Below are 15,351 nucleotides of genomic sequence, written 5' to 3' on the forward strand. Positions count from 1 at the left end.
CACAAAAGATGTAGAAGTTTTTTTACTAAAAATGAGATATCTTGAAAAGATATTCTAAAAAATAAAAGATAAAAGTTTAAAACCAAGACTAATTTTTCCTAACAGCTAAATATTGTGGTGTGGGTCAGAGAGGGAAAGTGAAAAGGAGGGAATGAACTTTTATTGGAAAAGAAGACTTTTAAGCATTTTTCAAGAAACCGTCAGGGCTGAGTAGGATCTTGAAATAAACACATGAGTCTGGAGAAAAACAAAAAGGGAAATTTATTTGAGAAATTGGAAGGAACTGTAAGATGGTGTAGTGTTAATATTTTGTGAGGGGAAAAAAAAAAACAAGTGTCCCTTTAGAAACATCATCTTCAAAGGATATTATAGGAGTTAAATTTTAAAAAAGAGGTCTTATAATGCATTAGCTCTGCTCTGAGGATTTAAAGAGAGGAAATAGAAGGGATAGTTTTTGTTTGTTTGTTTGTTTGTTTTAAAGTAAACTAGTATTGAAAAGAAAAAAAGAGTGGAACTTTTTGTTCTTCATAATTGGAGTACATGAGGAGAAACATGTGCAAACATGGAGGAAGGGACTAAAGGGGTGGGCTTCAAATAATCTTACTCATGGAAAAAGAGTGCTGATGAAGGTGCAATATGGGGAGAGAAAGAGACAGAGAGAGAGATCATTTGATGCCCACCCCTTTAATACCTTCCTCCATGTTTGATTGTCCTAATAGAGCCTACTCTAATGGCATTTTTAAAGATTTTCTCCAATCCCGTCCAATAAAAGTCAATTTACAGACATGTGATTTTGATATTCTTAAATTGCTAATTTCAGAAAATAGTGCTCTTAGCCAATTCACTCTAATTTCTTTCTTTGATAGGCCCTCAGTACTACATGACATATTGCTAGAATTCTGTCTTCCCAGAAATCAGCCAGAGTCAGGATAATCAAAAGTCTTTATTCTTGGTCTTTTGAGGTCAAGGTCAGGGGATTAGATCTAGTAATCTGCACACCTCCTTCCTCTCTCTCCACAGCCAGGAGAATCCTCCATTTCCCTCCACCTACTCCACCCACTCATGTCACTTCCCCTCCTTTTTCCACACCCACCCATCCAGCCAGCACCAAATAGTTGAGGAGGGTCATCCTTCAAGCATGTTAATAGAGAATTGTCCAATTGGCAATTAGTCTCATGTGCTCCATTATCCAAGTGCATTTGCTCAGTTCTAGCCCTTTACAGGATATGTGTGCAAGATAAACAGACATCCTTCAAGTAAAGAATACATGCAATATGGGATAATCAAGTATAACACAATCAGCATATCATTTGCAAGTCAAATTTACTATATACTCACTTGTGTATATATACTATATATACTTTGGTGCTATATCACTTTTGGTGCTATAAATCCGCTCTAACACCAATGAATAACTCTCAAACTAGTACACAGTCATAGCAATATCAAAACCATTTGGGTCTTTCTTTTAGGTTGCTTTTCCCCTATGGGTATCTATCTATGCTTAAAAGATGATTGTAATCCATATATTCTCTTTTTCTTTTTCTACAAAAGCTTTCCTCCTACTGAAGAGAAAAAAAAAATTCCCTTGTCTTGGTAATTTAAAAAAATCTTCATCTCTCAAAATTCTCTTTTTCCTTGACTGGCTCCAGCTTCCTACCTTTCTCCTACTCTATCCACTCTGCTGATATCATCAGCCACAAGCCTAAATCAATGGTCACTATTTTTTGTTCTTATTTCTCTATATTGTGTGCAGAGGGGGGGTAATTTTTATCAATGGGGAAAATGTATAAGGGAAGAAACAACTGAGAAACAATTTAATTAGGACATCAGCTGCCTAGGACAATCAGTGATAGAGATCAGAACAGGCATCTCTCCCTTTTCCTTCCACCTTCTTGAATTGGAGGAGAAGAATGTAGCTTCAGTTTTGTGTGTCTCAATAGCATGAAGACCTGATGTTTTAGCCTCTTACATTAACATAATCCTCCACTTAAATCTAACTCCCATCATCTGCCCCCTCTCCTGTCCAATCAAAGAGTCCCATTCCCATCCTTCAGCCTTACTCTATGCAAACTCCTCAGTGTGCTTAGACAAGAAGAATTATTATGTCCACTTTTTTCTTCCCCAGGGTCTTTTTCCAAAGAGAAAATCAATGTCAAATGGACTTGGGAATTCTGGGTTAAAAATTCCAGATCAATTATCAAAGCCAGTTTTGGTGTCTCACAGTCTTAAGACATTGACTGTGATAATGGGAGGAGAAAAGAACATGAAATACATATACATACATATATATATATATATATATATATATATATATATATATATATACACACACACACACACACACACACTTTCCCTCACCATCACCACCTATTATCAACCAGTAGATAAGCCAGGAGTCCTAGAAATGGTAGCATCCCATCAGAATACTGAGTCTGCTTCCAGCCCAGCTCCTGCAACCATCATTTCAAGAAGTAACCCCAAATGAGATGTAGCCTGGCAACTGCTTCTGTGGGTGATAAAGCTTCAGCTAACAAAAGCTTAAGGGAGAAAGTGCTTACCACAAAACGTCCTTTGCACTGTCAAATAGTTCAGATTTAGAAATTGGTATGATTTTCAGTAAAAATGACATCATTTTTGTCTGCTTTGCCACCACATAGAACTCTGACTTGCACATGAAACCTTTATATGTTATTTCCTCAATTAGACTGTGAGCTTCTAAGAACAGGGACAGTTTTCTTTTTTATCTGTACCTAAAGCTCTTAGCACATAGCAAATAGTAACTACTTAATAAATGTTTATCATTCATTCATCATCACCTCATTAATTTATTCTTATGTCTAGTAATCAGTAGCATTTTTTCTAATGGTCCTTGTTTTTCTAATTAACTTTAAAGATCTTTAGGACCAATGTTGATTATCATTGTATCAGCTAATAGGTTATTTTTATTATTATCATTATTACCTTAAATTCACACATTAGCCAGTTTTTTTTTAGCCCTGTTCAGTTTAATTTAACATAACCTTAACAGTTTCCCCTGATCTGTTTGCAGTTCTAGTAGTTTTGTCATATAATCCTGATCTCCATTTAAAGATGAGCCAAGGCATGTAATGTTGCCTCAGTACAGAAGCCCAGGTGTTTTGAATTGAGAGGAATAAAGCATGTTTCTGGTTTGAGATTCCTAGGCCAGAATGAACTCTTGACTAATGAGGTGAGAAAGAGTTGACTCACACAGACTTAACTGAGAGCACTCTCACTCTGAAATTATTCTTCTCTATTAGAATGGGTCCCTCATGCTAAATGGCCAAATGATGTCCTACTTTTCTATTTTCAAAGGGTTGTGAGATTGTTGTATAGTCTCTCTCTCTCTTTCTCTCTCTCTCTCTCTCTCTCTCTCTCTCTCTCTCTCTCTCTCTCTCTCTCTCTCTCTCTCTCTCTCCTTTTTCTCTCCATTTCTGTCTCTGTCTCTGTCTGCATCTCTGTTTCTGTGTCTGTCTCTCTCTTTGTATGTGTCTCTTGTGTTTCTCTTATGTATTATCTGTGTCTCTGTCTGTATCTCTCTGACTCTGTCTCTGTCTTCCTATCTCTCTCTGTATCTCTGCCTCTGTCTGTCTTTCTGTCTCTGGGTGTCTGTTTCTATGCCCCTCTGTCTGTGTCTCTCTGTCTATCTCTGTGTGTATATATCTGTGTGTGTGTCTCTTTCTCTTTCTGTTTTTCTCTCTTTCTCTGTCAGTCTGTCTCTGTTGGTCTCTGTCTCTCTGTGTCTCTCTCTGCCTCTCTGTCTCTCTCTGTTTCTGTGTGTGAGTGTGTATGTGTGGATGTGTGTGTGTGTATCTCTTATGCATCCCTGTCACTTTCTTTGTCTCTATCTATATCTCTGTGTGTATCTCTGTCCCTGTCTCTGTCTCCCTGTCTCTCTGTGCATCTATGCCTCTGTATCTGTCTCAGTCTGGTCGACTATCTCTCTTTGTAGTTCTCTCTCTGTCTCTGTTTCTGTCTGGTATGTGTCTGTCTGTCTGTCTCTCTGTGTGCTATCTGTCTCTCACTGTCTGCTCTATTCTCTTCCTCTCCTTTTCCCTCTTCCTTCTCTCCTCCCCTTTCCCCCATTATTCTGGATATAAAGCTGTGCCAAATAATATCATAGCTCATTGCCCTCAAAGGAAAAAAGCATAACAGGTTACTGCCCTAACATATTCTTGATCTCCAGGAGAAGTATAAAGGGCGAAAGGTATTCTGGGATGGGGAATAAACATCAAAATGATTTCAATATTTGGCAAGGACCTTCCCATATATTTTTCTTTTAGTTCTCATAAAACCTTGGACAAGCAAAATTTTTAAATATAATCATTGAATATAAGGAAATTAAGTAAGCTCCAGAGAGGGTAAGTGATTTAGTCAACCTCTAACTACTAGTTAGTTTTAAATTTTGGACTCAAATCCAAGCCTCCTTGGTCCACATGTGTTTCTAGTACTTAGTACCTATGTGACCACCTACATGATGTTTTTGCTAATCTCCTCAACTACTAAAACACCTCCCAAAATACTTTGCATTTATTTTGCATAATATTCTCTATATTATTATATTTTAATGTATTTTCTTTGAGGGCAATGACAGATTTATTTTTTCTTTGAATTAACCAATGCCTATAGCACTATACATCCATGCTTTAAAATTTGAAAAGCATTTTACAAATATTATCTCATTTATCCTTATGTCAATCTTCGGATGTAGATGTTATCATTATCCTCATTTTTCAGCTAAGGAAAGTGAGGTATGCAGAAATTAAGTAATTTGTCCAGAGCTACACAGGAAGTAAGCGACTGAAGCCATATTTGAAATAAGGACTTCCTAATTGCCGTCCAAGATAGAACAACTTATCTTCAGTAGGGGATTAGTGAATTCTTGTTGAATAATTGATTCAATTTTTTAAAAATTATATATGTTTTTTACCCTTATTATATTGTAAACCTCTTAGATGCAAGGTTTATATTTTAAAATATCTTTGTTTTCATAGTGCCTTGCTTATAATAGATGCTCCTTCAGGATTTATTTATGTGTTTGAGGGAATAGCAAGAGACAACAGTAACTACTTTTATATTTGGAGTAAGAAGACCTGAGTTCAAAATCCAGCTCTGGCTAGATGACTTTAAGCAAATCAATGAACTTATCTAGATGTCAGGTTTATAATTGGCAAAATAAAGGAATTGGATTTGGTGATCCCTTAAAGTTTATTCCTGTTCTAAAGCTCTGTTCCTATGATCTTATTCTATCAGACCATGGAGATCATCAATAACCACTGTGCCATATGAAATTCCTAACAGATTAAGTATATAATTAAATTAAAAGGAACGAGGCACTGACCATTCTAACATGCCATATGAACTTTGTCAAATAATAAGTATTTCTATAGTGTTTGACATCCTGTTACAGAGTACTTGTATATATATATATATATATATATATATATATATATATATATATATATATATATATATATATATATATATATGCATTTAAACCTGAAAATCATTCACTTTACAGATGAGGAAAGGGAAGCCCATAACTATTAAGTTATTTGAACTGAGTCACATAACTAGTTAATGGTGGAAAGAGAATAAAAAATCCCTACTTCATGACTCTTAATTATGATCTACCTACATCTCACTGTGTTCTCCATGCATTGCCCTTAAAAGAAATAGTATCAATTTTTTTTCAATGAAATGATTTTGGAAAGATTTGCAAAATCATAACTATCTGTTTATCTTAATCTTTTGGAGGTTCCATCTACAATCAATCAACAAGTATGTTAAGCACCTGTAATGTACCAAGAACTGTGCTATTTAAGTCTTGATTGTTTATTTTCTATTTAAATTAGTATTTAAACAGATACATTTGAAACCTTCACTAATGCTTATATTAATGGCATCCTTTGGTAATGTCCCACTTTTGTCATAAAAAATCAGCAGGTTTATGTTGATATTATCCTTCTAGCTTTAGAGAATGTCTTCTCCACCCCAAGTCCCTGAATCATTTCAGTTCTTAGCCAGTCATCTTGGTTAATGTCCAGAGATTATTAGCTACCACCAAAAAAAAAAATTGTCATAACACCAACCTGCATTATACTTAAGAGAGGAGCTATGTTTTTAGTGAGCCATATTTAAGTGCTTATGATGATGGATACTAGCCTAAATAGGGGTGAATTGTTGCTAATTTAAAGTTTTAGAAATCACTAATAGAATGTTTTAAAACAATGGCAAATCTTTCAATGATATAACTCCCCAAAGGAAATCACAACAAAAAAAATCTTCCACTCTATCCTAAATTTCTCTGTATAAATCAAATATAAACCCTATTAGAAAAGGTGTGATTATAACTGCATTCTTATGGTTCCAGATCACCGCTGGGGCAGAGTTTCAAGATTCTCCCTATCTGCTGTAAGCCTATAAAAATAAAATGAGTTTTTCAGTGATTCTTAGAAGTTGCAAGCATGTTATTTCAATTTTATTATATAGTCATCAGTGGCAATGAGCAATATTCACACAGAGGGAAAGGTATTTTTTAAAGTTGTCACTTAATTTGTTTTTCCACAGTGAATTTTATTTGGAATAATTCATGAAACACTTTTCAAAGGATAGAAGGAAATTTATTTCCATTGGTTAAAAATATAAAAAATTAATAGCAAAATGTTTCTTTCTATATAAATAGCTTTATTGTCCTACTGACTCAGAGGGATTCAAGAGAGTTCTGTTGCTATGAAAAAGAATCAAATAAAAATTTTAAATATTTGAATTATTACTGTAATTGCCAAACCTTCAAGCTGTGCTAAATTTCCAACTTGTGCTTTGTCTTCAGGAAGCTGACTTTGCATTAAATATTCCCACAGAAAAGGGTCTGGCTATTGATTATCTAATCACAATACTATTCTACAAAATACTTTTTTTGATATTTTTCTTTCTCCAAACCATAATTTTACACATGAAGAAGTACCTTTGAAAATTTTAGAAACTATACCTATACCTTTGTTCTTCTGAGTCCCAGAGAGTTGAATTAAGAGTAATAGATGAAAGTTTCCAAATATCAAGTTTTACATCAGGGGGAAAAAAACAAATTTTAACAGAACTCTTAAGAAAAAGAGTAAGCTTTTAAAAATTAAATAAAAGGAGTAAGTTGCCTTGGTGGGTAATGGGTTTCTGCTCACTTGAAGACATCTAAGAAAGTCTGAATGACCTCTTGTCAGAAGTATTAGAAAAGACATTCTAATTTGGATAATGGTAGGATTAGACAGTAGGATTAGATTCCAACACAGATTCTATGACTCTAATCCTTGGAAATCCTAAGAAATTTTAACAATTATATTAAAAATTGATGACCTCAATCATCAATTTATTCTCCATACAAATGAATAAAAATCTTTAACAAATCATAGGAAATATACTATATACCATAAAAACCTTGCTTTGTCAGAAGTTTATGGCATAGATTATGACAAAGTGTCTTAACATATGGATACATAGAACTAGAAAATATTGGAGGGTATTACCTCACCACTAGTCAGGTGTTTTGTATTCAAACCACACAATACCTTGAGGTTTATGCATAATGATTTGTCTAGACAGTCTCTGAACTGGGAAGATGAGAAAAGAAATTAAAATTACTTCATGAAATGTTTTGAATTCAGAAATTAGGAGCCACATTCCAATTACAATGACTTAAATGGAAAATCTGGGCGCCCTTTATTGCTGAAAACATTAAATGGGATGTTGTTGTCCAGAATATCCTAGTTAACCTGCCAGTCAACAAGCATTTCCTAAGCACTTGCTTTGCACCAAACACATTGCTATACATGGGGGCACACAAAGAAAGCAAAAATAGTCCCTCCTGTATGTGTGTGTGTGTGTGTGTGTGTGTGTGTAATGAGCAAGGTAATCTCAGAAGGGAAATCACTAATCTTTCTTTGTCTAGCAAGTTGCCTATACCCTAGGACTTAGAATTCTCTTATGTAGTACTCCCTTGGATATCCTGTTCTGTCCCTTTTCTGAGAACATATATATATATATATATATATGTATATATATATACATATATATATATATACATATATATATATATATATATACATATATATATATATATATGTGTGTGTGTGTGTGTGTGTGTGTGTGTGTATATGTATATGTATATATGTACATATGTATATATGTATATATTTAATTTTACTTGGATCCCAGCACATTATAGGACTAATGCCTTGTTTTCATGTTAAAAGCAAAAATACTTTCAATCAACAAACATTTAATAATTTCTTGCTATGACATTATAGCTAATAATGGGGTTAAAAATAAATCTTTCCCTTACAGAGGTACCATTACAATGAAAGAGAAAACACGTCAGTGCAGCTAAGATAAAAACTGAATAGAATGAAAGTAGTAATAGAAAGGTAAAGAAAAGCAAGTGGAGGCATTGGCAAAGGCCTTCTGTGAGAAGTGGACTCTAAACTGAGTTTTAAGGAAATTTTGACTAATTTTCCTTTTTAAAAAAATTCTCTTATGTTCTTTCCTTACTTTATTTTTATTACTTTTGTAGATTCTATTGATATATTTCTAAATTCCAAATTCTAGTGGCAGTGCACTAGAATGGCTGACCTGGAGTCAGGAAGGTTCATCTTCCTGAGTTCAAATGTGGCCTGAGATACCAAATAGATATGTGATCCCAGGAAAGTCATTTAACCTGTTTGGCTGATGGAGAAAGAGATGGAGAAGGAAATTGCAAATCACTCCAATATGTTTTCCAAGAAAATTTCAAAAACGAGTCAGATATGACTGAAAACCAATTAAACAACAACATCCTAAATCTCTTTTTCCTAACATTCCCAGAGAGTCATCTCTATAATTAAAGAAAGAAGAGAAAAGGAAGGAAAGAAGGGAGGAAGGGAGGAAGGGAGGAAGGGAGGGACGGAGGGACTGAGGGAAAGTATATGCAAAGAATTAATCAATAAGTCATTTATTATCTTTTGATAGGTTAAAATATTTTTTTAAAAAAAGGTATTTTTACCCCTGTTTTTCAATTATCCATTTTAAAGACCAACTTACTTAGAATCATTGTGATGAGGAAACCCCAAAACTCTTAAAACCTCCTTGGACTCTGCCTCAGGGAAGGGACTCCACCCCAAGCACAAACAGTTTCATCCTTATCTAAAAACCCATTGAATTCTATTCAAATTCTAACTCTAGCTGAAACTTCAGCCAGAAGCCAACCTGGGACTCCATCCAGGAGCCCCTTCAGATTATCTAAAGCCTCCTATTATAAAGAGTCAAACTGGAGTCCATTCTTTGCAGAGGTCCCAAACATGGCATCCTTACCCTGGCCATGTCAAGGATTTCTGTCCACCAGAACTACCCTGGCTCTGTTGTCTTCCTACCTTTTAAGCTTACTTCCAAACCCCATAATAAACCTCTTTTATCAATCTAGGTTTTCAGGTCTGTAAATTCCTTTACAGAGGACTCTTGCACCGCTACTAGACCTCATTTAACTCTGTATCTTTGCGCTGAATCCAAAGGGGTTGCAGGGGAGCTCTATTTGACTCCCTGTACCCCGAACCTGCCACTAGACCTCAATTAAACCTAATTTCATTTAGGTGCCCCTTATCTAGTTCTCATCAATAGGATATAGCTACTAGAAGGTATCTTAAGGATCATTTGTTCAAACTTATTTACCCCTTCATAATAATAAAGTCCTTTTAAAATCAATTAAAAAATCAACAAATACTCAATGGGCTCCTATTATGTATAAGACACTATACTACTTTAAGTTTATCAAATTGCTTTGAACTTCTAAATGTCAGAAAAAAATTGAATAATAAATATACATTTATATTTGTTTCATATCTTTAAAAATAAATTTATTCATTTTTTTAATCACAGCTATTATTCACCTACACACACAGCTGGGCCTTATTGCATCACTTGTTTGCCATACATGGATGGCTGTGAAAATTAATATAAGAATTCATAAAAGCCCTTAGGTTTTTTTCAGGACACACTAATGTTCCAATTGGATGAAGTATTTACTGATAAGAAATATAAATAAGAAAATTCCCTTGATTAAGTTAGGAGGTTTCTCATTAGAATAATCCAGGAAAAAGATAGGGCCCTAACCAAAAGCAGTTTCAGTGAGCATGAAAGAATGAGAATAATCCAGACATACCATGGAGGTAGGAACAGCATAATGGAAGGAGTTAACATAAATTGATGCTGTTGTTTGTCCTTCTTTCTTGAAGAGGACCATGACATCAGAAAGATGATGCTATGACATGCAAGTGAATTAGGACGACTGGAGATAGCCCTAGATACAGTGGGAGACCTTGGCCTTTTAAAATAAATAAATAATAGATAAATATCTGGGAGGGGAGGGTTTCTGGCCAAAGCAGAAATTATTTCTATTTACATTAATTTGAATCAATCAGTACACAAACAATGACTCAAAAAAAAAAAAAAGCTCTATTGATGCCCAATAAGAATCAGAATGGTTTTGGTTTAAGGCATGATCCTTAAGAAAAAAATTAACTGGAATTGGTCAGTTGGAAGAAACCTTCTTTCCTTTTCTTCTTCTCTTCCTTCCTTCCCTTCCTCCCATTACTTTGTGCAAGCCCCCATCATCTCATGCTAGGGCTATTGCAATAGCTTATTGATTTATGTCATTTCTTCAAGTCTGTTCCCACTCTAGACCCTTCTCCAGTCAACTGCCAAAGTGATTTTTCTAAAGCGCAGCTTTGACTAGGTCAACCCTTTTGTCAATAAGAATTAATGGTTTCCTATCACCACTAGGATCAAACATAAACTCCTCTGTTTGTCATGCAAAGTCCTTCCTGACCTATCCCACTCCATACCTTTCTAGTCTTTTCCCACCTTATATACTTCTATATATTGTGAATCCAGCAACACTTTCTCCCTGTTCCTCCCACAAAGCACTGTTTATCCCTCATGCCTGGAATGTTCTCCCTCTCCATTTCTCCCTCCTGGATTTCCTGGATTCTTTTAAAGTTTAACTAAAATCTTACCTACGATTTTCTACTGAAAACCATTCTAAATCCATCTTAATTCCAGTGCCTTAACTTCTATTAATTATTTCTTATTTATCTTGTATATATCTTATTGGTACATAATTGTTTATAAACTGTCTCCCCTCTCCTCATTTGGACTGTAAGTTTCTTGAGAGTAGGGACTTTCTTGTGTCCACAAACTTAGCATGGTAATTGGCATGTAGCAAGCACTTAATAAAAAATTACTGACTGACTGAAAAGTAATTTATGCTGAACATGAGTACAAAGGCCAGCAATGCAGCCAGCAGGATTCTAGGAAGAGAAGAATGAAATTGGGAAGATAATTGAGAATTTGATTTTCATGACATTATGAGAAAATGGGAAGTGCCTGAGTAGTTGGAAATTGTGGGTTGGATAGTGATAAATTGGTTAGGATTTGCAAATAAATTAAGAATCAATTGTACTTTTTACATTTCCAAATGGATATTCTATTAGGCATCTCAAATGCAAGATATCCAAAAACAAAAAATAATTTTCCTGCCAAATTCACCCCTAGAATAATTTCTATATTTCTATAACAGTGCACCAAACAATTAAAAAGCCTTTTGTAAGTGCTTACCACTTAAAGTACCAAGTATCATCTGAAATAGAGCTCATCTTTTCCTATATAGAATGTACAACTTCCTATTCTTCCTAATATACAACAGGCATGACTAAGACATATCCCACATTGTAAGGGTTTTGCCTCTGACCACATTTTCTTGTAGGTCACTCTACCTGAGCCAGACACTTGTCTCATTGCTATAAGTTTAGATTATTAATACTGAGAACTCTAGTAATCTAGGAGTATGTTGGATAATTTATTTTTCATTAGTGAATTTTCAACTACTAATTAACTAATTAGCTTGTGGTCTCATTCAAATTCATTAAGTATTAATTATTGAATGAACCAGAGAACATCATTTGTCATTAATAATTACTCTTATTTATCTATATTTAAATATTGAAATCACAAATTACTTCTAACCTTTTTAATCTTCTTATACTTACCTCCATTTTACAATTTAGTGACACTAGTGTACTTCACTATATTTTTCATCTTTTTCTATACACTGGCTGACTTCCATACCTAAATACCTCTCACTCTTGAACTTTGACTCATTGCTAACTAGGTTTTCTTCAAATTTGGCTCAAACATTTACCTTCTGCAGGAAACCTTTCCTGGTGCAACCAGTTGATAATGCTTACTGCTTTTCTTCAAGATTACCTTCCTTACACACACACACACACACACACACACACACACACTCACACAGACTTGCAATATATATGTATATAGTATATGCATACATCCATATACAAGCATCATGCACGCATATATATGTTGATGTGGATGTAGATTTTATGTCTATGTGGCCACATGCACATATATACACATGTACATGTATATTCATACATGCATTGAATATAAAAACATACACACATTTCTGTGTGTGATATGCATGTATATATGTAATAATATATGTGTGTATATATAAACACATATACTCAATATTTTGGTTAAAACCAGAAACATTCCCAAAGTCACCTCAAACTCTCAAAATATTAATAGTTGACTCCTCCTTATGTGTCTAGAAAATGAGTCTCCAATCTTTCAACTCATTGAGGCAATGACTAAAGTCTCTCAATATTTCTTAATGGTTCTCTTTAGGATTATGTCTTTCTTTTTGTTTTCTCTTCAATGAACACAGGAAACGTATCTCCAAATTTCACTGTACTATTGCTCTTCATAAAATTATCTTTATAAAGTTACTTTATAATACCACATTTAAAACAGTACTGAATGAGATGAGGTGAGCTCTTTCAAGACAGTTGTGAAAATCTAGTAAGGCTTCATCTACTTCAGAGTTTGAGTAGGCCTGAAGGACTTTGAGCATTGATTCAAGGGCATAATTGAATCCCCTTCCTGCTCTCCTCCCATGACACAATTTCCTATTTCAGTCAAATATGGGCAACTATGTACTTATTGGTCAAGTTCAATTTCGTGGGTAGATCTCGTGTTTAGAATGTAAGACTCTCAGCCAATGAGGATGAGGGTCAGTGGTGGGAGGGGGTGTTAGCAATAGGGATTAAAGGTGCTGTCATGCCCGGAGAAGAGGCTTCCTCTCTTCGATTGTTTGCTGGAAGGATGGGATGCCCATTTTGAGAGAATGTTCAATAAACTTTGCTTTATTCTAGAGATCTCTCCAGCTTTTTTATTAAATGGTGTTCCCTCACCATTTCAGTACCATACAGTACCAACAGGAAAAAACTTTGCTTTTTCTTGCTTTGTTTTTCCTAGAATCTTTTTAAATTGGATAGTAACAACATATGTCTCAAAGAATTATGAAAATCAAAGTTTCTTTTTCTGAAGACCCATTTCTAAAACAGAAAGAGTTAAAGAACTGCCCTGAGAGGTAAGTAAAAGAGAAGGTATAACCTGCTGTCAGGAAAAGTTGATTAACAAAAGAAATAGATAATAAGGATCTTCAAGATCAGGTGAAGAAGCAAAATTGTGGATATTTTTATTATTCCTAGTCTATTTTTCTAGAAGAGATTAACACTGCCTTGGCTAAAAGCATCAGTTGAAATTAAAGCTGAAAGTGCCAAAGACTACATCTGTCATTGAGAAGAAGGCCAAGCTGAATGGAAGAAATAGTCTGGCTAAGTAGTGTAGTAACAGCTATCTAATCAACATACCCAGCTGAGATTCTAGTCCCTCCAAGGAGCTAGTTAAGCCAGCTGTGTAGAACTATCCAAAGTGGAAGCCATGTCCAACAATGAACTTTGTCCCTGAGAAAGCTCAACATTTCTAGAGTTGTGAATGACCCTAGGCACATTTATTACCCACATAAGCCAGATGGTGAAAAAAAAAATGGTAGAAATGGACAGAAAGAGACAGAAGCAAAAAAGAGACAGAAACACAGAGACAGAGACAGAGAGACATAGAGAGAGAGAAATCTGAATTCTGAGAGAGAAGAGAGAAAAGGGGTATTTATACCCTTTTAGATGTCAGACACTATAACATGATATAGATAATATATATGCACACACACATATACACATGTGATCAAACTAGTCCCTCACTTATGGAGTTTAAATCCTTATTGGGAAAGACAATACTTGAAGGGAAGTTGGAAAATGGAGTTGAAGTTGTGCCACTGGAATTTATTGAGTGAGGAGTGATATGATGAAACCTACACTTTAGAAGAAAATCCCTTGAATAATTTTCTCAAGTCAAAGAACCCAATTAAAAAACATGATAGTCCAGCCAGAGATGCTAAAGACTGAAACTGGGATTATGATAAATTGGTGATAAGGGATTTGAAAGCTCAGGAGAGAAAGGAGAGCTATAGAAGGGGAACTGAAAGTGTTCTTCATGGAAACTGATTATTTCGCCAAGTGAAATAATGTGGAACAAAAAGAGAAAAAACCCTGGGAAAGAGATGTGAGGGACACCTATGGCTAAATGGTGATGACATGGACAACAAACTAGCAAAAAGGACTGAGAAAAAGCAGGATAGATAGATTGGTAAGTAGGTAGATAGATAGATAGATGATATGTGATAGATGTAGATAGATGATTAATAGGTGATGATGATATGTAGATATTTGATACATACATAGATGATTAGATAAATAGATTTTAAGAATGGGGAAAACTTGACCATAGATATCAGAGAAGGAACCAGGTGATAGGGAGAAAGTGAAGACAATAGAAAGCCAAAATTATAGCAAGGACAATCTTCTGATAAGATGGAACAAGATAGAATCAAGTGAGGTGAGACAGCAAAAATGGTGAGGTAGAGGAAATACTATAATTGAGATCTCTCAACATTCCTATTCAAAAAAAAATTAAAAATAGCCCTTCAGAATAGGAAATAAAAATGGCCAAAGAAGCAAATACATTCATGCAGTTCATACATCTGACTGAAACCTGGCTTCTATTGGATCCTCAAAATAACCTATCAGCAAACAGTGAAGAGAATATTTCTTGTTCACCTATAGCAGAAGCAGTTTTTAGGAAACTTGTAGTTGATCAAAATATTTCTTATAAGTGGAGAATAAACAGTGAAGAAACATCTACATATGAAATAGAAAACTTCTGATTATCAAGAGCAGATATGATTGAAGAAACTTTACTATGAATCAGATTGCCAGACACATTGTCAAAGCTTTCCTGGCCTTTTATTATATACTAATTATGGATAAAAGCAATCTGAGAGATTTAAATAGAAAAGTTAAACAAATTAAAACTATAAAGCTAAAATTG

The 15,351-nt window shown here is 34.6% G+C and overlaps 1 pseudogene; it reads left to right on the forward strand.

Annotated features, from left to right (window-relative positions):
- The first annotated feature begins 7,914 nt into the window (after positions 1-7,914).
- Positions 7,915-15,351, forward strand: part of LOC141540685 (low molecular weight phosphotyrosine protein phosphatase-like) — a 7,590-nt pseudogene continuing 153 nt past the window's right edge.

Source organism: Sminthopsis crassicaudata, chromosome 4 (assembly GCF_048593235.1).
Source record: "Sminthopsis crassicaudata isolate SCR6 chromosome 4, ASM4859323v1, whole genome shotgun sequence".
Classification (NCBI taxonomy): domain Eukaryota; kingdom Metazoa; phylum Chordata; class Mammalia; order Dasyuromorphia; family Dasyuridae; genus Sminthopsis; species Sminthopsis crassicaudata.